Source organism: Pristiophorus japonicus, chromosome 15 (genome assembly GCF_044704955.1).
Source record: "Pristiophorus japonicus isolate sPriJap1 chromosome 15, sPriJap1.hap1, whole genome shotgun sequence".
Taxonomy (NCBI): domain Eukaryota; kingdom Metazoa; phylum Chordata; class Chondrichthyes; family Pristiophoridae; genus Pristiophorus; species Pristiophorus japonicus.
In genome coordinates, this window is record NC_091991.1 from 144,236,374 (window position 1) to 144,261,699 (window position 25,326).

The following is a 25,326-nucleotide window of genomic DNA, read 5'->3' on the forward strand; positions in this document are numbered from 1 at the left end:
AGCAAAGGATATGCACCCCGACAACATCCCGGCAGTCATGCTGAAGAACTATCTGTGCCTCTAGCCAAGCTGTTTCAGTACTGCTACAGCACTGGCATCTACCCGACAATGTGGAAAATTGCCCAGGTATATCCTGCCCAAAAAAAGCAGGACAAATCAAATCTGGCTAATTATCACCCCATCAGTCTACTCTCAATTATCAGCAAAGTAATGCAAGGTGTCGTCAACAGTGCTATCAAGTGGCACTTACGCAAAATAACCTGATCACCGATGCCCAGTTTGGGTTCCGGCAGGACCAATCTGCTCCAGACCTCATTACAGCCTTGATCCAATCATGGACAAAAGAGCTGAATTCCAGAGGTGAGGTGAGAGAGTGACTGTCCTTGACATCAAGGCAGCATTTGACAGAGTATGGTACCAAGGAGCCCTAATAAAATTGAAGTCAATGGTAACCAGGGGGAAACTTTCCACTGACTGGAGTCATACCTAACACAAAGGAAGATGATTGTGGTGGTTGGACGTCAATCATCACAGCCCCAGGACATCATTGCAGGAATTGCTCAGAGCAATGTCCTAGGCCCAACCATCTTCAGCTGCTTCATCAATTACCTTCCCACTACCATAAGGTCAGAAGTGGAAATGTTCGCTGATGATTGGACTGTGTTCAGTTCCATTCGCAACTCCTCAGAAAATAGAGCAGTCCATGCCAACATGCAGCAAGACCTGGATGACATTTTGGCGTGGGCTGATAAGTGTCAAGTAATATTTGCACCACACAAGTGCCAGACAATGACCATCTCTAAGAAGCGAGAGGCTAACCACCGCCCCTTAACATTCAACATAGAAACATAGAAAATAGGTGCAGGAGTAGGCTATTTGGCCCTTCGAACCTGCACCGCCATTCAATAAGATCATGGCTGATCATTCCCTCAGTACCCCTTTCCTGCTTTCTCTCCATACCCCTTGATCCCCTTAGCTGTAAGGGCCATATCTAACTCCCTCTTGAATATCTCCAATGAACTGGCATCAACAACTCTCTGCGGCAGGGAATTCCACAGGTTAACAACTCTCTGAGTGAAGGAGTTTCTCCTCATCTCAGTCCTAAATGGCCGACCCCTTATCCTAAGACCATGTCCCCTGGTTCTGGACTTCCCCAACTTCGGGAACATTCTTCTTGCATCTAACCTGTCCAGTCCCGTCAGAATCTTATACGTTTCTGTGAGATCTCCTCTCATCCTTCTAAACTCCAGTGAATAAAGGCCCAGTTGATCCAGTCTCTCCTCATATGACAGTCCAGCCATCCCTGGAATCAGTCTGGTGAATCTTCGCTGCACTCCCTCAATAGCAAGAACGTCCTTCCTCAGATTAGGAGACCAAAACTGAACACAATATTCCAGGTGAGGCCTCACTAAGACCCTGCACAACTGCAGTAAGACCTCCCTGTTCCTATACTCAAATCCTCTAGCTATGAAGGCCAACATACCATTTGCCTTCTTCACCGCCTGCTGTACCTGCATGCCCACTTTCAGTGACTGATGAACCATGAGACCCAGGTCTCATTGCACCTCCCCTTTTTCTAATCTGCCGCCATCCAGATAATATTCTGCCTTTGTGTTTTTGCCCTAAAATGGATAACCTCACATTCATCCACATTATACTGCATCTGCCATGCATTTGCCCACTCACCTAACCTGTCCAAGTCACCCTGCAGCCTCTTAGCGTCCTCCTCACAGCTCACACCACCACCCAGTTTAGTGTCATCCGCAAACGTGGAGATATTACACTTAATTCCTTCATCTAAATCATTAATGTATATTGTAAAGAGCTGGGGTCCCAGCACTGAGCCCTGCGGCACTCCACTAGTCACTGCCTGTCATTCTGAAACGGACCTGTTTATCCCGACTCTCGAGACAACAATGGCATTACCATTGCTGAATCTCCCACCATCAACATCCTGGGGGTCACCATTGACCAGAAACATAACTGGACCAGCCACATAAATACTGTGGCAACAAGAGCAGGTCAGAGGCTGGGTATTCTGTGGTGAGTGTCACATCTCCTGACTCCCCAAAGCCTTTCCAGTATCTACAAAGCACAAGCCAGGAGTGTGATGGAATACTCTCCACTTGCTTAGATGTCTGCAGCTCCAACAACACTCAAGAAGCTCGACACCATCCAGGACAAAGCAGTCCGCTTGATTGGCACCCCGTCCACCACCTTAAACATTCACTTCCTCCATCACCGATGTACCGTTGCTACAGTGTGTACCATCTAAAAGATGCACTGCAGTAACTCACCAAGGTTTCTTCAGCAGCACCTCCCAAATCTGTGACCTCTACTACCTAGAAGAACAAGGACAATATGTGCATAGGAACACCACCACCTCTACATTCCCCTCCTAGTCACACGCCGACCTGGATCTTGATGACTCACCCTTGGCTACTGTCGTAGCTCGTGCTGCTCCCTCGATTAGTATGCCTCCACGCTGCTCCCAGGCTGCCGCTCGCTGCTCCTTTTATGGCCCATAACAACAACAACAACTACAACAACAACAGTAGCAAACAAAGGCTGCACCCATCTCTCCTGTGTTTTTTTTATTTGTTCATGGGTTGTGGGCGTCGTTGGCAAGGCCAGCATTTATTGCACATCCCTAATTGCCCTCGAGCTGCCTTCTTGAACCGCTGCAGTCCTTGTGGTGATTGGAGCATGGGAAGATACAGCAGGAGCGGCGAGGTCAGGGCGAAGGAGCGGCGAGAGACTGTGGAGGGAAGTGATCGGGGCCCAGGGGAGGCGTGAGTTCGGGGCCAGGGGCCCAGGGATAGCATGGGCCAGACAACACTGTGATATGTGCGCACTAGGTCCATGCAGCAGAGCAGGTCTCCAGTCATCTTGGGTAATTCTTGCCACTGGACCAAGACCTAGGTCTGTGAAGCCCGTGTGGTGGTTGGTGTGCAACGGCCACCACACATTAAAAAATCCACGCACATGCATCTTTCACCCTTCAGAATGTAGTTCGGGACCTGGAACTTTAGGTCCTTCATTGGAACACATGTGAACTTTTCCTTTTTTGGCGTGGAAGCAAGTCATCCTTGTTTCAAGGGTCCACCTACGATGATGATGATGATGATGATGATGAGTCACACACCATTCATGATTGGAAGTATATCGGCGTTCCTTCATCATCACGGAGACAAAATTCTGGAACTCACTGTGGGAGCACTGTGGGAGTACCTTCACCTCACAGACTGCAGCGGTTCAAGAAGGCGGCTCAGGGGCAATTAGTGATGTGCAATAAATGCTGGCCTTGCCAGCGATGCCCACATCCCATGAACGAATAAAAAAAACACAGGAGAAAAATCATAGGGGCATTCATTAAATTGTTTGTTTTTTCTTTTCCTTTTAACACTTTTGTTTATTAGTTATAAAAATATTGGCGATGAGGAAAAAACTGTTTGACTGGAAGGCGTAGTTGAGGTCAACTGTTAAAATGTCCAGGACTATGTCCAATCTGAGGCAAACCAAGTTCAGCAGAGGGGCTGAAAATGAGCCCCACTGTAAGTAAGATGGACAAGAAAGAGGATAATGATCTGCAGCTTCCCTGACAGCAGGTTGAACCTGTTCAAAAGGATTTTCACTGACTCCATAGGTTTTGAAAAGGTGCGATTTCTCACATATCGGCCATCTTAAGCCCTGCATATGTTGCCAAGCCTGAGCAGAATTGCACTCAAATGAAAAATTGTTCCAAGGCCAATTTAAGACACAAATGTAAGTCACAAATGGCTTTGCAACGTTGCAAATAACTTGATAATTTGTCCCTAATTAGAACATTTAACATTGTGGCAGTCAAACAATTTGTAACAAAGATTATTGAAAGACACACTGCCTTGAGGTCGTTAATGCAGTCTTGACACATTTGCATGTAGATCAATAATAAAATAATGCGTTCAAGCATAAAATACTGTCCTACTCAGCAAAACATCCTGCTGGTGGACATCAGCAATATTTAACACTTTAAAGTGTCAGATATCTTGAAATGCTGCCTGAATTTAAATAACTGCACTATTTCACCAATAGGATTAGGATTATTTTTCACACTCATTTTAAAGTTTTAGTTCAAAACCAATTCATAACATTTGACAGAGTGTGGCACCAAGGAGCCCTAGTAAAACTGAAGTCAATGGGGATCAGGGGGGAAACTCTCCTGTGGCTGGAGTCATACTGAGCACAAAGGAAGATGGTTGTGGTTGTTGGAGGCCAATCATTTTAGCCCAAGGACATCATTGCAGGAGTTCCTCAAGGCAATGTCCGAGACCTAACCATCTACAGCTGCTTCAGCAATGATCTTCCCTCCATGATAAGGTCAGATGTGGGGATGTTCGCTGATGATTGCACAGTGTTCAGTTCTATTTGCAATTCCTCAAATAATGAACAGTCCGTACCCATATGCAGCAACACCCGGATAAAATCCAAGCCTGGGCTCTTAAGTGGCAAGTAACATTCATGCCACACAAGTGCCAGGCAATGACTATCTCCAACAAAACAGAGTCTAGCCACCTCCCCCTGACATTCAATGGCATTACAATCATTGAATCTCCCACCATCAACATCCTGGGGGTTATCATTGACCAGAACCTTAACTGGACCAACCACATAAATACTATGGCTACAAGAGCAGGTCAGTGGCTGAGTATTCTACGGTGAGTGACTCACCTCCTGACTCTCCAAAGCCTTTCCACCATCTACAAGGCACAAGTCAGGAGTGTGATGGAATACTCTCCACGTGCCTGGATGAGTGAAGCTCCAACAGCACTCAAGGAGTTCAATACGATCCAGGACAAAGCAGCCCACTTGATTGGCACCCCATTTCCCACCTTCAACATTCACTCCCTCCACCATCGGCGCACTGTGACTGCAGTGTGTACCATCTACTAGATGCACTGCAGCAACTCGCAAAAGCTTCTTCGACAGCAACTCTCAAACCCGCGACTTCTACTACCTAGATCAAGGGAAGTAGGTGCATGGGAAGACCATCACCTGTAAGTTCCCCTCCAAGTCAAGTCCAGTCTATATAAAATTCCAGTTCCACATCAATGTGGTTGACTCATAACAGTCCTCTGAAGTGGTATTCAGTTCTATCAAACCATTGCAAAGAATAACAAGAATAAAACCAGATAGACCACCACACTGACTGCAGCGGTACAAGAAGGCAGCTCAAAACCACCTTCTCAAGGGCAACTAGGGATGGGCAATAAATGCTGGCCTTGCCAGCGATGCCCACATCCCAGGAATGAATAAAGAAAATGTACAGTTTGTAACAGTTGTAACATTATAACATTTGTACACAAGCAACTACTTTAGACACTCATACAGCAACTTGTTTAGTCTTTCCTTTTTCTTACAACCTTCAGACTTTTAAACTTTGTTTCACTTAACCACTGCATTTTAATTTATCTCATTATTTCCCATTCTTCAAACCATTGTCGGTTTCTCATTATGGGCCTTGGCCCATTACCTAGCTTTCTCAAAAAAAGCAAAGCTGGACTCAAACCAAGAGTTGTAAGTGTAATTTATAGTTTTGGATACATTTGCTTCGTGCTCGCAAGTTGAGATAGTTTTGAGGTGTGGACTGCTTTTTCAATCTTGGCAGCGAGTATCAGTATCAGGCGTTTCCATGTCAGCTGTAGTATAGGACAATTTAGGAACTATAACAGTAATCCTGATACAATGCTGCTGGGACCACTGCTACTCAGGTACTGTATACATCTATGCCCCAATGAGCTGACTCTACACAATAATATGGGGTCAAATCATTTAAATATTTCTGTGGCACTCCCAGCGCATAGCACATGATGTGCTGGGAACCCCACCAGAGTGGGGAGAAAGTTGGAATGTCAGGTGCTCACAGCCATTGTTGGGACTCTGCTTTCCCTTTTACAGCCCTGCCATTTTATTTTCTCTAAAGCCATGAGGCACAAAGCACCCATTGAAGAATTAACAGTTAATTGGTGGCCCCATCAAAGGGCGTGAAAATAAAGGTGGTCCTCGAACAATGGGAGGACCACCTGGGCCTAAAATTTGACACTTTTGAAGCAGGTTTCCCTTGGAATATCAGCTGGAGAAAGAAGTACTGTGGCTAATGCTGCTCATGCTACTCAGCCACATTATGAGAGGCCCTATAATTTGCATAATATGTTGTACCTCAATGAGCCTTGTGCATGGTTTCTGCTTGTGATCCCAATACGCTACAAACTGGCCATCCACACAGACAAGCATTGCGTATGTTGGGTGTAATACTCGGCTTCAGGCACCAGCACCAGTAAAATGGACCTCCTGCACCCAAAGTGCCTTATGGTACTTCAAACCGTACTGTCAGTCCCAAAGCTGGAGTCTTCCTTTATTCACTTTCAATAATGTACTTTAACTCAAGACTCAAGACAACCTATTACACTTCAATAGTAATTATTCGGATGTAATAAGGCACTATATAAATGCAGGTTCTTTCTTTGTGGACTCCTGTCATATTAATGGGTCACATCATCAGCGAACAGTATTTTTCTTATTAATATCTGTGCGTCATTGTTCTTTTTCCATATTTGTTTCTCATTCTTTACTTTTTGAGCAGATTCTACTGATTTCACCACCCATCTTAGTTTGGTGTCAACTGCAATAATCACATTGCTGTATGAGCCAGTGGTTCTGTAACGGACTAAGTAAAGGTTGCGGGTTGAGTGAATATTGGAACCATGGGCAAGATCAGAGCGTGAGCAAGAGTCAGAAGCAGTATGGACATCAATATTGTCGGCGCGGACTCGATGGGCCAAAATGGCATCCTTCCGTGCTGTAAATTTCTATGATCTTTATGATATCGGAGGAAGATGACAGGGTGGGGGTCCTGATTAGAACTAGAACAAAGAGGGTAGATTTTGGTCTGGGCCCATTTTAGACTTGGCGAAACCCAGAGGCCAGAAGATTGATGTGAAAGGGTCCTCGGGTCTCGTCAACTTACTTGTCGTGAGCTGGTGGCATTGGTCGCGCCTCCGCAGAAAGCTCGCCCAAGCAAAGCGACCAATGACGGGCCATGTGCCCCTCGCTGGCATTGCCTGTCGGGTAGGTCCCGGGAAGGACTATTGAAACGGGCTACGGAGAGGGTTGTGGGGGTGGGGGGAGGGGGGGTTTATGAATGTGGCTCCAGTGTTGGGGAATAACTCCTGCTTCTCTTGGTTCCACAGGAACAGTTTATGAAACAAAAAGACTTGCCTCTCACTGGCGGTAATGGGAGGCCGCTGAAGAACCTCGAAGCCTGACCCGTTCACTGGTGATTAATTTCACCAAGGGGCCCTTTGCTTTGAAACTCACTGGGGAATGAAAAAGGTTTCTTTTTATCTATATTTTTCTAGAATTACAAATACTAATAAGAGATATGGGGCTAGATTTTAAACTTTTCTGCAGATTGTCCAAAAATGGGCATTATTTCCAGCGTGGGCGGTAAAAATGGGTTTTCAGATCGCTGGCTTCTTGCCTATTCTCAAAGCACCTAGTCTCCATTTTTGAAATTGGACGTTACCGCGAGCAATATGAAAAGGTCGGTAGTGTTAAATCTCTCTGACCTTCTATCATAAAGTGTTGCCGTCCTTAGCAACGGCATGGCAATGCTCGATTCCTGCAATTCAGGAGGTCAAGGGTCATCAAGAAGAGGAGACAGAGAGAGAGGGAGCTGAGAGGGACTGAAATCATGTGTGGCTGTGGTGTGTGCTTGTTTGGCTGTTGTGGGAGACATGAGGGAGATTCACCAGCAGCAAAAAGCCTACTATGCATCAAGAACATAGTTGGCACCGAGCTTTTGTCCAACAAATAAGATATAACATGGAAGGGATGGTGGAGGCCCTGGATCGGGTAGCCAGGAACACTGGTGGCAGAGGGCTCCCAGTAGTCCCGGAGCGTGGCACTGCACCCCAAGGTGCCGCACCCCCATTGCCAACCACACAAGAGCCAGCAGCAACATCTTCCTTCTGGCTCGAAGCATGTTCCCACCTTGGGACCATCCTCTCCCGTATCGGTCCAAGCAACGGTTCGGCCGTCATCCCTGCCCCCCCCCACCCCAATGAAGCATCGCCTGAGGAGCTCCTTGGCCAGGCGACTTGGAGTCAGGAGGGGATGGGGAACGGGAAGAGGTGGGGAGGAGAAGCCGGTGGAGGAGGGGGGGGAATGGGTTGGTTTTGACAGAAATACTGATGATTTCAGACAAATGTTTTTTATTTAACAAAACCTTGTTGCGCATTGGCTCAGATAGCTATCGTTACACGCTGGTGATTCCTTAACATCAAAGGGTATAATGACACTAAACTTCAATCAACTTAAATTTTAACTGTCACCAAGGTGATGCCCACCACTGATGTGTGACCTGCACACCCAGCAATGTGGCATCCTTGTAAATAACACCAACATTCTTTCAGGCAAAGCGCTCATTGATGAGCTCCTGACGTAAGGCTCTTGCAGCTATCATGCCACCACGGGCCCTTATAAGGGGGTGGGGCATGGCTTCAGCATCAGTCTGATTGCCTAGGCTGATGTCAGCGTCCGCCTCCTCGTCCTCCTCTTCCTCTTTCTGGTGAGGTGGACTGTCAGATTCATCAGGCAATTCTTGTCCCCTCCTGATAGCCAAGTTGTGCAGCATGGAGCATACCACCACAAATTGAGTTACTTGCTCAGGGTGGTATTGGAGCTTGCCTCCTGAGTGGTCCAGACATCTAAAGCGCTGCTTAAGCACTCCAATGGTTTTCTCCACGATATTGTGAGTGGCTCTATGCCTCTCATTGTATCGTCTCTCGGCTTCAGTTTGGGTGTCACGCAGGGTGGTCACCAGCCAAGTAGTGAGGCCATATCCTTTGTCACCAAGCATCCAGCATTGACCTTGTGGCTGACTGTTAACAAGTCAGATACAGTGCTCTCACACAGGATGTGAGCATCATGGATGCTGCCCGGAAATTTAGCATTCACTGCCATTATAATTTGCTGGTGGTCGCTAACGAGTTGAATGGTCAGGGAGTGGAATTCCTTATGGTTCCTGAAAACCTCTGCATCCTGAAAAGGTACCCACATCGCGATGTCGGTACAATCTATTGCTCTCTGCACCTTGGGGAAGTTTGCAATTCTGGAGAATCCTAGAGCCCTCTCTGTCTGTGCCACCCTGGTCATAGGGAAGCTGATCAAGTCCCTCCTGCATGCGTACAGGGCTTCAGTGATATGCCTAATGCAGCAATGTGTAGCATGCTGAGACAGACTGTAAATGTCGCCAGCTGAGGCCTGAAAAGAACCCGACATGTAGAATGACAGTGCCGTGGTGGCTTTGAACTCGACGGACAGTGCAGTACTGATGGTGCTGGCAGACTGCAGATCTCACCTTATGAGCTGGCACACCTCTCTGATAATCTCTCTGTGGAAGCGCAGTCTCCGAACGCAGGTGGTGTTGGACAAGTCGATGTAAGACCGTTTGTCCCTGTACTTGCGGGGGGGTGTAACGTCTGCTCCTCCTTATCATGTCTTACATTGGGCACATAATGCTGTGGTGCGTACCTTCAGCCATCTCGAGTCTGCAGCATGTAATTGGTCATCAAGAGAGGGTGAGAAAGGACAGGCCCAATTGCAATAGCTCTCTGTTTTCCACCGATTGGTCACAAACAATGATTGTCCCGACGAAAACACCTATTAAATTCCAATCGGTCAGATTATGGTCAAGATGTTTGCACAGATGTTCACATCAACTCCAATGACCTGCAGAGCACATCTGAACTCCCCTGAGGTTGAAGCAGAGCAGCCTTTTAAAGGATGTGACATGTGATGTCGAACATGGCGTTCAAAAGATAGAAAGCAGAAAAGTAAATTGGAGGGCGGAGAAACCCAAGGCAAAAATCGAAAAGGGCCACATTACAGCAAAATTCTAAAGGGGCAAAGTATATTAAAAAGACAAGCCTGAAGGGTCTGTGCCTGAATGCAAGGAGTATTCGTAATAAGGTAGACGAATTAACTGCGCAGGCAGCAATTAACGAATATGATGTAATTGGCATCACGGAGACATGGCTCCAGGGTGACCAAGGCTGGGAACTCATCATCCAGGGGTATTCAACATTCAGGAGGGATAGACACAGAGGAAAAGGAGGTGGGGTAGCGTTGCTGGTTAAAGAGGAAATTAACGCAATAGTGAGGAAGGACATTAGCTTGAATGATGTGGAATCTGTAAGGATGGAGCTGCGGAATACCAAAGGGCAGAAAACACTAGTGGGAGTTGTGTACAGACCACCAAACAGTCGTAGTGAGGTTGGGGACAGCATCAAACAAGAAATTAGGGATGCGTGCAATAAAGGTTATCATGGGCGACTTTAATCTACATATAGATTGGGCTAACCAAACTGGTAGCAATATGGTGGAGGAGGATTTCCTGGAGTATATTAGGGATGGTTTTCTCGACCAGTATGTCGAGGAACCAACTAGAGGGCTGGCCATCCTAGACTGGATGTTGTGTAATGAGAAAGGACTAATTCGCAATATTGTTGTGTGAGGCCCCTTGGGGAAGAGTGACCATAATATGGTAGAATTCTTTATTAAGATGGAGAGTGACACAGTTAATTCAGACACTAAGGTCATGAACTTAAGGAAAGGTAACTTCGATGGTATGAGACGTGAATTGGCTAGAATAGACTGGCGAATGATCCTTAAAGGGTTGACGCTGGATAGGCAATGGCAAATATTTAAAGATCACATGGATGAACTTCAACAATTGTACATCCCTGTCTGGAGTAAAAATAAAACGGGAAAGGTGGCTCAACCACAGCTAACAAGAGAAATTAAGGATCGTGTTAAATCCAAGGAAGAGGCTTATAAATTGGCGAGAAAAAGCAGAAAACCTGAGGACTGGGAGAAATTTAGAATTCAGCAGAGGAGGACAAAGGGTTAATTAAGAGGGGGAAAGTAGAATATGAGAGAAAGCTTGCTGGGAACATAAAAACTGATTGCAAAAGCTTCTGTAGATATGTGAAGAGAAAAAGATTATTGAAGACAAATGTAGGTCCTTTGCAGTCAGAATAAGGTGAATTTATAATGGGGAACAAAGAAATGGCAGACCAATTGAACAAATACTTTGGTTCTGCCTTCATGAAGGATGACATAAATAACCTTCCGGAAGTACTAGGGGACCAAGGGTCTAGTGAGAAGGAGGAACTGAAGGAAATTCTTATTAGTCAGCAAATTGTGTTAGGGAAATTGATGGGATTGAAGGCCGATAAATTCCCAGGGCCTGATAGTCTATATCCCAGAGTACTTAAGGAAGTGGCCCTAGAAATAGTGGATGCATTGGTGATCATTTTCCAACAGTCTATCGACTCTGGATCAGTTCCTATGGACTGGAGGATAGCTAATGTAACACCACTTTTTAAAAAAGGAGGGAGAGAGAAAACAGGTAATTATAGACCGGTTAGCCTGACATCAGTAGTGGGGAAAATGTTGGAATCAATTATTAAAAATGAAATAGCAGCGCATTTGGAAAGCAGTGACAGGATCAGTCCAAGTCAGCATGGATTTATGAAAGGGAAATCATGCTTGACAAATCTTTTAGAATTCTTTGAGGATGTAACTAGTAGATTGGACAAGGGAGAACCAGTGGATGTAGTGTATTTGGACTTTCAAAATGCTTTTAACAAGGTCCCACACAAGAGATTGGTATGTAAAATTAAAGCACATGATAATGGGGGTAATGTACTGATGTGGATAGAGAACTAGTTGGCAGACAGGAAGCAGAGAGTCGGGATAAACGGGTCCTTTTCAGAATGGCAGGCAGTGACTAGTGGAGTGCCGCAGGGCTCAGTGCTGGGACTCCAGCTATTTACAATATACATCAATGATTTTGATGAAGGAATTGAGTGTAATATCTCCAAGTTTGTAGATGACACTAAGCTGAGTGGCTGTGCAAGCTGTGAGGAGGATGCTAAGAGGCTGCAGGGTGACTTGGACAGGTTAGGTGAGTGGGCAAATGCATGGCAGATACAGTATAATGTGGATAAATGTGAGGTTATCTACTTTGGGGGCAAAAACACAAAGGCAGAACATTATCTGAATGGCACCAGATTAGGAAAAGGGGAGTTGCAACGAGACCTGGGTGTCATGGTACATCAGTCATTGAAAGTTGGCATGCAGGTACAGCAGGCGGTGAAGAAGGCAAATGGTATGTTGGCCTTCATAGCTAGGGGGTTTGAGTATAGGAGCAGGGAGGTCTTACTGCAGTTGTACAGGGCCTTGGTGAGGCCTCATCGCGAATATTGTGGTCTCCTAATCTGAGGAAGGACGATCTTGCTATTGAGGGAGTGCAGCGAAGGTTCACCAGACTGATTCCCGGGATGGCAGGCTGACATATGAGGAGAGACTGGATCGACTGAGCCTGTATTCACTGGAGTTTAGAAGGATGAGAGGGGATCTCATAGAAACATTTAAAATTCTGACGGGACTGGACAGGTTAGATGCAGGAAAAATGTTCCCGATGTTGGCGAAGTCCAGAACCAGGGGACACAGTCTAAGAATAAGGGATAAACCATTTAGGACTGAGATGAGGAGAAACTTCTTCACTCAGAGAGTTGTTAATCTGTGGAATTCGCTGCCGCAGAGAGTTGTTGATGCCAGTTCGTTGGATATATTCAAGAGGGAGTTAGATATGGCCCTTACGGCTAAAGGGATCAAGGGATATGGAGAGAAAGCAGGAAAGGGGTACTGAGGTGAATGATCAGCCATGATCTTATTGAATGGTGGTGCATGCTCGAAGGGCCGAATGGCCTATTCCTGCACATATTTTCTATGTTTCTATAACGCGGTGATTAGTTCCATTAAGTGCCACTTTTTCCGGGCGGTTTTTTGGGCAAACGATATTGTGGTCAATATGTATGCGAGGTGGTTAAAGTGACGCTGGACGATCTCATGGCCGATAGTTTCAGCAAATATGATCTTTACGACAAAAAAAAAAATGGGCGGGCGGTATTATTGAAACGCGGCATTTATTCCGTGCAGAAACTAATGCTGGGTGATATTACGACCGTTGATTTCGCCCATTCTGATGATTCCGCCCAAAAAAAGTGGGCAGGCGGTATTATTTTTTCCCAGCGTTACACACATGGGGAAAGTAACGCTTGCCGATAAGTTTTTGAAAAATGCCCATCAGTTTCTATTTTGTGGCTAACTCGGCGCTATATGGGCGTCATATATCATTTCAGCGGTAAAATGGATGTTAAGTGGGTGTTAAGCATACAAAAAAAGTGGAAAATCTAGCCCACTTTCTCGAATATTAGTCTCTACCTGTGTGTTCGATCCAACCAAAAGTTCAAATAGAAAGAAAGATTTGCATTTATATAGTGCCTTTCATGACCACCGGACGTCTCAAAGTGCTTTACAGCGAGTGAAGACATCATCATCATCGGCAGTCCCTTGAAATCGAGCAAGACTTGCTTCCACTCTAAAATTGAGTTCTCAGGTGACTGAACAGTCCAATATGGGAATTACAGTCTCTGTCACAGGTGGGACAGACAGTCATTGAGGGAAGAATGGAGTGGGACTGGTTTGCCACACACTCCTTCCACTGCCTGCGCTTGCTTTCTGCATGCACTCGGCGACGAGACTCGAGGTGCTCAGCGCACTCCCGGAATGCTCTTCCTCCACTTAGGGCGGTCTTTGGCCAGAGACTCCCAGGTGTCGGTGGGGATGTTGCATTTTATCAAGGAGGCTTTGAGGGTGTCCTTGAAACCTTTCCTCTGCCCATCTGAGGTTCGCTTGCTATGTAGGAGTTCCGAGTCGAGCACCTGCTTTGGGAGTCTTGTGCAGACAATGTGGCCTGCCCAACGGAGCTGGTCGTGTGTGGTCAGTGCTTCGATGCTGGGGATGTTGGCCTGATGGAGGATGTTAACATTGATGCGTCTGTCCTCCCAGGGGATTTGCAGGATCTTGCGGAGGATCATTGCTGCCATTTCTCCAGCGATTTGAGGTCTCGTCTCTGAGCCATACAGGAGGGCGGTTATCACTACAGCACTGTAGACCATGAGTTTGGTGCCAGATTTGAGGGCCTGATCCTCGAACACTCTTTTCCTCAGGCTGCACTGACGCACTAGAGGCTGCAGTACGTGCTGACGTTTGCGTCTGCGCACATTCAAAGACTGAACAAGTCATAGTCAACATCTTCACTGAGGTGTACGAAAGCATGGGCCTTACACTAAACATCCATAAAACAAAGATCCTCCACCAACCTGACCCCGCCACACTGCACTGCCCCCCAGTCCTCAAGATTCACGGTGCGGCCCTGGACAACGTGGACCACTTTCCATACCTCGGGAGCCTATTATCAGCAAGGCAGACATCGACGACGAGGTTCAACACCGCCTCCAGTGAATGAAGTACATTTGGATTGTAGTCACTGCTGTAATGTGGGAAACGTGGCAGCCAATTTGCGTACAGCAGACTCCCATTAATAGCAATGTGATAATGACCAGATAATCTGTTTTTGTTATATTGATTGAGGGATAAATATTGTCCAGGACAGCGGGGATAATTCCCCTGCTCTTCTTAGAAATAGTGCCATGGGATCTTTTACATCCACTTGAGAGAGCAGACAGGGTCTCGCTTTAACTTCTCAGCCGAAAGACAGCACCTCCAAAAATACAGCGCTCCCTCAGTATTGCACTGGAGTGTCAGCCTAGATTTTTCGTGTTCAAGTCCCAGGAGTCCAAGTCCCACAACCTTCTGACTCAGTCAGAAAATAGTCAGGGAACCAGCACAGAGGTGGCTTGCAAACCCAGGGTTAATTCAAGCTAATACTTTCTCCTAATTAGATGCACTCTTCAAAGTGCTGCATTAGGAATTCTACTGCACAGGCTAAAATTTAATTATGTTTCCATCTATTAGTATCCATGGGCAAAATATTAATGTTGCTTCCATCCATCCCTCAGGGCAACATATCAAGGAATGATAGGGCCACAATCCAATAGACTTTTAGCCCTTGGCATGTAAAAATTACAATTAAAACATGCACAATCGAGATGCTGTAAAAATAGAAATGCAAACTCTGAAGGCTGAAGCAATCTCTTTCTCTTATTCCGATGATGTGAGAATTTGCTGTGGCCTCCATCTTAGAGAAGTTCGATCCACGTACCCTGGCCTCTCACCCCTCATCCCTTGAGAGTTTAACCTCAGTGCTAAAACTGTGGCTGACTCAGTGCTCGAGGTAAATGATCCTCTGACATTGAGCCTGACCTTGGACAATTAAAAAGATAAGAGAGGCTGAGAAAATCAATGGCAATCAACGATAAAAGGCCATATTACATAAAAACATGTGGTCAAATATCCCACTCCCCTCCAAAATAAACACACCTTCAAAACATACCGAAGAGAGTTTCTAATACAGTAAGCCTTTTCCTAGCAAAGAATTTTAAAACAAAAAAAGTGTATTGAGGCTTTAATATCAGTTTGTATTTTATTGTTTCCAGTTGACAGTTTGTTCCAATAGGTTGGAAAGGACCAGGTTTCACAATTTTAAGTTGTGTATGCCCATATCTAGGTTAGATATCAGGTGGTGTTTTTGCCCCAGAGAATAGTGGACCGCTGGAACAGGCTGCCGTCTTGTGCGGTGGATGCCAATTTGCTCAATTCTTTTAAGCAAGAGCTGGCCCTGTTTCGGGTTGGGACGGTCTTTACCTCTTACAAAAGGTAGGTACTGCAGGGAATCCAGAGGCACAGTGATCTCCTCGACTAGTTTTGACCAACTAGATGGGTTGGAGAGGAATTTCCCAGATTTCCCCACCCCCCCAAATTGGCCTGGGTTTTTATCTGTTTTTTCGCCGCTCCCAGGTGATGACATGATTTTGGGTGAGGTGGAGAGTGTATATATTGTGATACACAAGGTATCAGAATTGTGTGGGGCTGGTTGTGGAGCAGAGGGTCTTTATCTGTCCGCCATTGTTTGTATGTTCGTATGTTTGTTTAGCATCAAACAGTCATGGCTTAGTGGGTAGCAGTCGCGCCTCTGAGTCAGGAGGCTATGGGTTCAAGTCCCATTCCAGAGACTGGAGCACATCATGCAGGCTGACACTTCAGAGGTATTGTCTTTTGGATGAGATGTTAAACCAAAACCTCATCTCCCCTCTGAGATGGATGTAAAAGATCCCGTGCACTATTTTGAAGAGCAGAAAGGTTATCCCCGGTGTCCTGACCAATATTTATCCCTCATGCAACATCACTAAAACTGATGATCTAGTCATTATCACATTGCCATTTATGGGAGCTTATTATGTGCACAGCATTTCCTACATTACAACAGTGAGTACAGTTCAAAAAGTACTTCATTGGCTTTAAAGCGCTTTGGGACATACTGAAGTTGTGAAAGGTGCTATATAAATGCAAGTCTTTCTAGCTTTCTAGTAGTTTGTTGCAACCAATGCATAATTCAGCAATTGATGTGGGTTTAATCAGTGAGTGTGACAACAAGGGTCTCTGTCAGCCATAGAACGTCTCAACACTCACATATCTATATTAACACTATAATTAACAAAGTTGCTTTAAATATTATGCAAGATAACTTAAATGTTAAATATTAGTCAGTGTGGAGTTGAGATTTGGCAGGGACTTATAGTGACAGTTTAGCAAAAAGTTACACACAGGTAAAGTATTCCTGACTTTTAAAAATAAGTTTCTAATGATGTGCTACTTTTAACTGAAAGCAGGTCATTTTTCCCTGAGCAAACCAAATTCATTCATACCTTGAAAGAAGTGCTGATAAAACACATTGGAGCTCTGAATAGCAAGTTGATGTGCTTAGTGGGGAAGTATTGCGAGTACTGGACTGAATGTAAATGATTATTTAATGCTGTCTTTAAACTGCATGAGCTGATAGAGTGTCAAATCCAAAACATTAAGCTACGTCTTGCTTTCAGTTGCTGACTAACCTGCTGTATATTTTTAGCACTTTCTTTGATTTCAATAGCTATGTTTAATAATGCTGACAGAATGTATAAATGAGTTAACAAAGCTGATACATGTGTTGCTTTTATACTAACCTTTAGCCGCTGTTCCTGTTGTGTATAGAAGAACTCCACGAGGCTGAGTACTGTGAGCTAAACGTAGTGTGACCTTAGTCTTCTTTATTACAACTCCAGAGTGCCTAAACAACATGGCAGCCAACCTTGTATACTGCCCCTCCACATGTGTGCAGGTGACCATTAGGACTCCAACAGTCGCGCCCTCTGGTGGCAAGTATTACATAGTTACATACATCACATCACTCCCTGCCAAAGTCTTCGGTACAAATTATTTACAAGTTGAGGCGATCCGGAGCCCTTTGCTCCCTGGTTGATCATCTAAGTTCAAACCCTGGTGTGTGTGAGTTGGTCGGACCATTGCTGCACTGCACTGTGGCTGGTCTGACCGGACTGTCAGGAACGGTGGGTTCATCCTTGTGATTGACAGCAAGGTCGATTGCTGGTTGGGTGTGTGTTGGTGGATCGTCGATGGTGATGTCCTCTTCAAGTCGTTCTTGATTGTCAGTAAATCTCAATTTGGTCTGATCTAAATGCTTTCTGCATGTTTGACCATTTAACAGTTTGATTATAAACACCCTATTCCCTTCCTTGGCCAAAACAATGCCAGCAACCCACTTGGGACCATGACCGTAATTCAGGACAAATACAGGGTCGTTAACATCAATGTCACATGAAACAGCTGCGCGATCGTGGTACATGTACTGCCGGTGTCGCTGGGCTTCCACCGTGATCATTAACATCTGAGTGGACTAAGGAGAGCCTGGTTTTGAGGGCTCTCTTCATTAACAATTCTCCCGGTGAGCGAGTGGGGTCGCGTCCGGTAACTGAGCAGAATGTGAGACAAGCGGGGCTGCAGGGAGCCGTCCATCAAGCGTTTCATGCTCTGCTTGATTGTTTGGACTGCCCGCTCCGCTTGACCGTTAGACACGGGCTTAAACGGAGCAGACCTGACATGCTTGATGCCATTGCGGGTCATAAACTCATTGAATTCCGAGCTGGTGAAACACGGTCCATTGCCGCTGACAAGGAGGTCGGGCAAGCCTTGGGTGGCGAACATGCGAACATGGCCCGGAGGCTGTCAATGGTGGCTGTGGACATGAAGGATGACATGATTACGCATTCAATCCAGTTGGTGTAAGTGTCCACAACTACTAAAAACATCTTTCCTAGAAAGGGGCCGGCAAAATCTACGTGGACTCTGGACCACTGTTTGGAGGGCCAAGACCACAGACTCAGTGGAGCCTCCCTTGGTGCATTGCTCAGTTGCGAGCAAATGTTGCACTGATGCACACATGACTCCAAGTCCGAATCAATGCCGGGCCACCAAGCATGCGATCTAGCAATTTCCTTCATCATGACAATGCCTGGATGGGTACTGTGTAGGTTGCGTATAAACGTTTCCCTGGCTTTTTTGGCAAAACCATACGATTACCCCAGAAGAGACAATCCGACTGGATGGACATTTCATCTTTGCGTCAGTGAAACGGTTTAATTTCATCTTGCATTTCCCCGGGAACGGCCGACCAGTTCCCATTTAGGACTGCAACTCTTTACTAATGATAGCACAGGATCCTGGCTGGTCCAGGTCCTGATCTGGGGTGCTGTGACGGGTGACCCCTCACTCTCAAAAGCATCCATGACCAGTAGCAAGTCTGCGGGCTGCGCCATTTCAACCCCGGTGGTGGGTAATGGTAGCCGGCTGAGAGCATTGGCACAGTTTTCAGTGCCTGGTCTGTGGCGGATAACATAGTCACAAATGGATAATGTTAGTGCCCATCTTTGAATGCGGGACAAAGCATTGGTATTTATACCTTCATTCTTTGAAAACATGAAATGAGCGGCTTGTGGTCAGTTTCAAGCTCAAAACGAAGTCCAAATATGTATTGGTGCATTTTCTTAACCCCATATACACATGCTAACGCCTCTTTCTCAACCATACTACAGGCTCTCTCAGCCTTAGACAGACTTCTAGATGCGTATGCAATCGGTTGGAGGTTGCCCGATACATTGGCTTGCTATAACACACAGCCGATCCCGTACGATGAAGCGTCACAAGCTAGCACTAAACATTTGCACGGGTCATACAGTACAAGTAACTTATTTGAACATAGCAGATTCTGGCTTTCTCAAAGGCTGTGTCTTGAGATTTGCCCTAAACCCAGTCGTCACCCTTACGTAGCAACATGTGCAAAGGCTCTAACAATGTGCTTAGCCCGGGTAGAAAGTTACCGAAATAGTTGAGGAGTTCCAAGAATGAACGCAGCTCCATCACATTCTGTGGCCTAGGTGCATTCTTGATGGCCTCTGTCTTTGAATCCGTGGGCCTGATGCCATCTGCTGCAATCTTTCTCCCCAAAAATTCGACTTCTGGTGCCAGGAAAACACACTTGGAGCATTTCAGTCCCACTCTGTCAAGGCAACTTAGAACCTCTTCCAGGTTGTGTAGATTTTCGATGGTGTCACGACCAGTGATCAGGGTGTCATCTTGAAACACAACGGTGCACGGAACAGATTTCAGCAAACTCTCCATGTTTCTCTGGAAAATGGCTGCAGCCAAGCGAATCCCAATCGGGCACCTGTGGTATATAAACAGCCCTTTGTGTGTGTGGATGCACGTCAGTCTTTTTGAAGATTCAGCCAGCTCCTGTGTCATGTAGGCGGAGGTTAGGTCCAACTTGGTGAATGACTTCCCCCACCGAACAGGTCATCCGCCTTGGGCAGCGGGTATTGGTCCTGTAGTGAGACTCGATTAATCGTTACCTTGTAGTCTCCGCAGATTCTGACCGTGCCATCGCTTTTCAATACCGGAACAATTGGACTGGCCCACTCGTTGAACTCGACTGGTGATATGATTCCTTTGCATTGGAGTCTGTCTAGTTCGATATCAACTTTCTCCCTCATCATGTACGGAATCGCCCGAACCTTGTGATGGACGGGCCGTGCATCGGGACCTAGATGGATCTGTACCTTGGCGCCTGTGAAGTTGTCGAAGCCTGGTTTGAATAGCGAGGGAAACTTGCTCAGCACTTGAGCTCACGAGGCATCATCCATTGAAGGTAGTGCTTTGATGTCGTTCCAATTCCATCTAATCTTTTCTAGCCAGCTTCTACCGAACAGCGTTGGGCCATTGCCTGGAACAATCCACAGCTCCATCATACGATACCTTCACTGCCTCACTTCCAATGACTAGTATGAGCTCTTTGGTGTAGGTACGCAGCTTTGCATTAATCGGGCTCAGTTTGGGCCTTTGTACTTTATTGCCCCACAGTTTCTCAAAAGCCTTCTGGCTCACTATTGACTGACTCGCACCCGTATCCAACTCCATGGAGACTGGAACTCCATTGAATTTGACTTTCAGCATTATAGGAGGGCTCTTGGTGGTGAAGGTATGCACCCCATACACTTCTTCCTTGGGTTGAGTTGCCTGTGCTGCGCGATCTGCACTGGATCAATCATCTTCTGCCACGTGGTATGTTACAGCACATTTGCACATTCACTGGAAGTGCCCCATCGTTGCACAGCCTTTGCACACTTAGTGCTTGAATCGACATTGATGGGCCCGATGATTACCCCCGCAGCACCAACACGGTGCTAATGGATTCACATTCACCCCCGATGGCGGACTCTGAGCCATCACAAGTCTCGCAGCCGCAGATCTATAGGCCCTGCCATATGCAGTTTGGCCTGCTAGCGACATCATTTTATGCACAGTACTTGCCGGTGAGCTTCGATGTTGAGAAGATACCTGTCTGGTGTTATCGTCCGTGGCCATGCATGCCTGGGCGATCGCGATGGCCCGGCTCAGGTCTAGGGTTTCGGCAGCCAGTAGCTTTCGAAGAATGACCTCGTGGCTGATGCCCAGCATGAAAAAGTCCCACAGCATTTGCCCCAAAGCAGCTCCAAAATCGCACGGTACCGCGAGACGTCTCAGGTCAGTGACATAGTCCGCCACGTCCTGGCCCCCGGAGCGATGGTGCGTGTAAAAACGATATCTGGCCATGAGGATACTCTCCTTCAGCTTGAGATGGTCCCGAACCAGCGTGCACAACTCTGTATATTCCTTCTCCGTTGGTTTTGTCGGTGCGCGCAGATTCTTGATGAGGCCGTATATTTTAGGCCCACAGCCCTGCGCTTGGTCGCGTTAGTGTCTCCTTCCAGCTCGTTGGCCACGAAGCACTGGTCGAGACGCTTGGCGAAGGCTTCCCAATCATCACCCTCTATGAATCTCTCTAATATTCCAACGGCAGCCATGGTTGCATGAAGGTTCGTATTCTGTTACTCGTCACCAATTGTTGTGTATAGAAGAACTCCACGAGGCTGAGTACTGTGAGCTAAACTTAGTGTGACCTTAGTCTTCTTTATTACAACTCCAGAGTGCCGAAACAATATGGCAGCCAACCTTTTATACTGGCCCTGCACATGTATGCAGGTGACCATTAGGACTCCAACAGTCTGATGGCAAGTATTACATAGTTACATACATAACAGTTCCATACTCACCACCGCTCTCCTCCTTTTAGCATTCCCTTCAGGTGTTGCTCTGTGTAGCATTGTGCTTTCCAGAGCCTCAGTTGCTGTAGAGAGGGACTGGCTCTCTCCAATTATTTGCTGGAACAGGAAGGCCTTAATCCAAGGCTAGATTAGTAGACTCACACCTTCGTGGTTCCCTGCAGGTCCAACTGTTTACACTTCGGAGTGCAGCCAAGAGAGAGAGGAACAGGAGTCTTAAGTCCTCAGTGTAAAGGGACCTTGAGGTTCCTAACAGTGACAAGAGGAGCTGCGGAAGTCTCCAACACATTTGGTTACAACATCTTGACATTTGTGCTACTGGGTATAGCACAATTGTCAGTCAGAATTGTTCACAACTTGAATGAACGATGTTGCGGGATTTTTAGAAAATGCACAAGGTTGTTGTCATGTTTGTAACTACAATGTAACACCACTGTATTACTGTATACACTCAACTTAGATGCACACCTTGACCACAGGGGGTGAACTTGTGGGAGACACTCCTTACCTGACCACACAGGTATATAAAGGGAGGTCCCATGCAGGGTCATCACTTTTGGAGTCCTGTAATAAAGAGTTAAGGTCACAGAGTGGCCTTGTCCCTGGAATGTGCCTCATGTGGTTTCATGCTGCAGAGTAAAGACTTTACATTGGCAACGAGAAACGGGAATTCACGACCCACGAGAATGGCCACTGGTAGCACAGAGGAACGGTACTGTGTTGGGGAAGACTGGGACGATTTTGTCGAGAGGCTTCAGCAAAGCTTCGTTACTAAAGACTGGCTAGGGGATGCAGCGGCCGACAAGCGACGAGCTCATCTCCTGACCAGCTGCGGGCCAAAGACTTATGCGCTCCTGAAGGACTTACTGACACCCGAAAAGCCGTTGGACAAAACCTTTGAAGAGCTTAGCAAATTAATCGGGGAGCACCTCAAACCGGCGAGCAGCATACACATGGCTCGACACAGATTCTACACCCACCGATGTCGTGAAGGACAGAGCATACCGTACTTTGTAGCGGACCTCCGGCGTTTGGCCAGCCTCTGTAAGTTCACAGACACCTGCAGGGGGTGAGATGCTAAGGGACTTCTTTATCGAGGGTATCGGTCATGCGGGAATTTTCCACAAGTTAATTGAGACCAAGGACTTGACCTTGGAAGCGGCGGTGTTGTTAGCTCAAACTTTCATGGCGGGGGAGGAAGAGACGAAAATGATTTACGCGCGCAATTCTGCCTCTAACGCAGCGATGGATCAGGGAGTCAACATCATCAATGCTGCTCAGAGCCCCACAGGCAGGCAGGGGCAGTCCGACATGTACCAGGCAGCAATAGACCCCAGAGCAGGACCTCAGCAGAGACAATGGCAGGCTGAACGGATGTTCACGCCATCACAGTGGACAATGCGGCCCGGGATGGGGCCATTGACACTCTCTAATAGGGTACTTAAGAGCAGTCAAAGGGACAGTCAGCACGGAATTCCTGGCCATAGTCCCTTCGTCCCCAACAATGGAAACTTTAACTCATGCTGGAGGTGTGGGGTAAAACACAGCCAGATCCTGCAGATTCCAACAGTTTGTCTGCAGAAACGGCAATCTCAGTGGCCATTTAGCTCGAATGTGCAGAAAACCTGCAACAAGACTAATATATGAGGCAGATGGACCAGAAGAGGGTTCTGTGAGGCAGGGTGACTTTTGGGGCAAATCGACGGAGGCTGAGGTTCAGCGGGTCCATGTGGCGAATATTCACAGTTCATACACCAAAACGCCACCAATGATGATGAGGGTTTTGTTGAACGGCATCCCAGTATGCATGGAGCTGGACACTGGGGCCAGCCAGTCACTCATGGGCGTTTAGCAATTTGAGAAGCTATGGCTACTCAAAGCCAGTAGACCCAAATTAGAATGTATTGAGACACAATTATGGACTTACACCAAAGAAATCATTCCGGTGCTAGGCAGTGCAATGATGGCTGTCACACACAATGGATTAGTGAACCGGCTGCCACTCTGGATTGTCCCGGGCAATGGTCCCGCACTGTTGGGGAGGAGCTGGTTAGCCGAGATGAACTGGAAATGGGGGGGATGTTCACGCAATGTCCTCGGTGGAGTGAAGTTCGTGTTCACAAGTCCTACAACAATTCGAGTCACTATTCCAACCGGGCGTCGGGACTTTCAAAGGCACTAAAGTAGTGATACACATCACCCCGGATGCCAGGCCAGTGCACCACAAAGCCAGAGCGGTGCCATATGTGATGAAGGAAAAAAATCGAGAGCGAATTGGACCGGCTGTTGTGAGAGGGCATCATCTCGCCTGTTGAATTCAGCAACTGGGCGAGCCCCATCGTTCCGGTTCTAAAAGCAGATGGCTCTGTCAGGATCTGTGGCGACTACAAGGCCACCATCAATCGGGTGTCCCTACAAGACCAATACCCGCTCCCAAGAGCGGAGGACCTCTTCGCCACGCTGGCAGGCGGCAAGCTGTTCACCAAGTTAGACCTCACTTCAGCCTATATGACCCAGGAACTGGCCGACGAATCTAAACTACTGACCACCATCACCACGCACAAGGGACTGTTTGCGTAAAACAGGTGCCCGTTTGGCATTCGATCAGCGGCCGCGATTTTTCAACGTAACATGGAAAGCCTGCTTAAATCCATTCCGGGAACGATCGTATTCCAGGACGACATCCTCATCACGGGTTGAGACACTGAGGGACACCTTCACAACCTGGAGGAGGTGCTACGTCGAATGGACCGGGTAGGCCTGTGACTCAAGAAGTCTAAATGCATGATTTTAGCTCCTGAGGTTGAATTTCTGGGCAGAAGGGTTGCTGCAGATGGGATTCGGCCCACCGAATCCAAAACAGAGGTGATTCGATGAGCACCCAGGCCCTGCAACACATGGGAACTGAGCTGTGTTCATTCCTGGGACTGTTGAACTATTTCGGGAACTTTCTGCCGAACCTGAGCATGTTGTTGGAGCCGTTACACATGCTCCTGCTTAAGGGTTGCAATTGGTTTTGGGGGGATTGTTAGGAACGGGCTTTTGATCGAGCGCGAAATCTACTTTGTTCAAACAGTTGTTGACTCTGTACGACCCCTGTAAACGTTTAGTTCTGACATGTGATGCATCATCCTATGGGGTTGGGTGCGTGTTGCAACAGGGTAATGCTGAGGGTCAGCTACAACCTGTGGCTTATGCCTCCAGGTCACTCTCTCAAGCAGAACGGGGATATGGGATGGTCGAGAAGGAAGTGCTTGCATGTGTCTATGGTGTAAAAAAAATGTGCATCAGTACCTCTTCGGTAGGAAGTTTGAATTAGAGACGGACCACAAGCCACTCACATCCCTGTTGTCAGACAGCAAGGCTGTCAATGCTAACGCATCAGCTCGCATACAGCGGTGGGCTCTCATGCTAGCTGCTTATGACTACTCCATCCGGCACCGGCCCTTCACTGAAAACTGCGCTGATGCGCTCAGCAGGCTCCCACTGGCCACCACCGAGGGGACAGCTGAACAAAGCGCTGAAATGGTCATGGCTGCCAATGCCTTTGACAGTGCAGGCTCCCCCATCACAGCCCGCCAGATCAAAATCTGGACAAACAGAGATCCCCTCCTATCCCTGATTAAGAAATGTGTCCTGATTGGGGATTGGGTGCCCGCACATGGAGCATGACCCGAGGAGGTCAGACCGTTCCACAGGTGGATGAATGAACTCTCCATCCAAGCCGACTGCCTACTATGGGGCAGCTGGGTAGTCATGT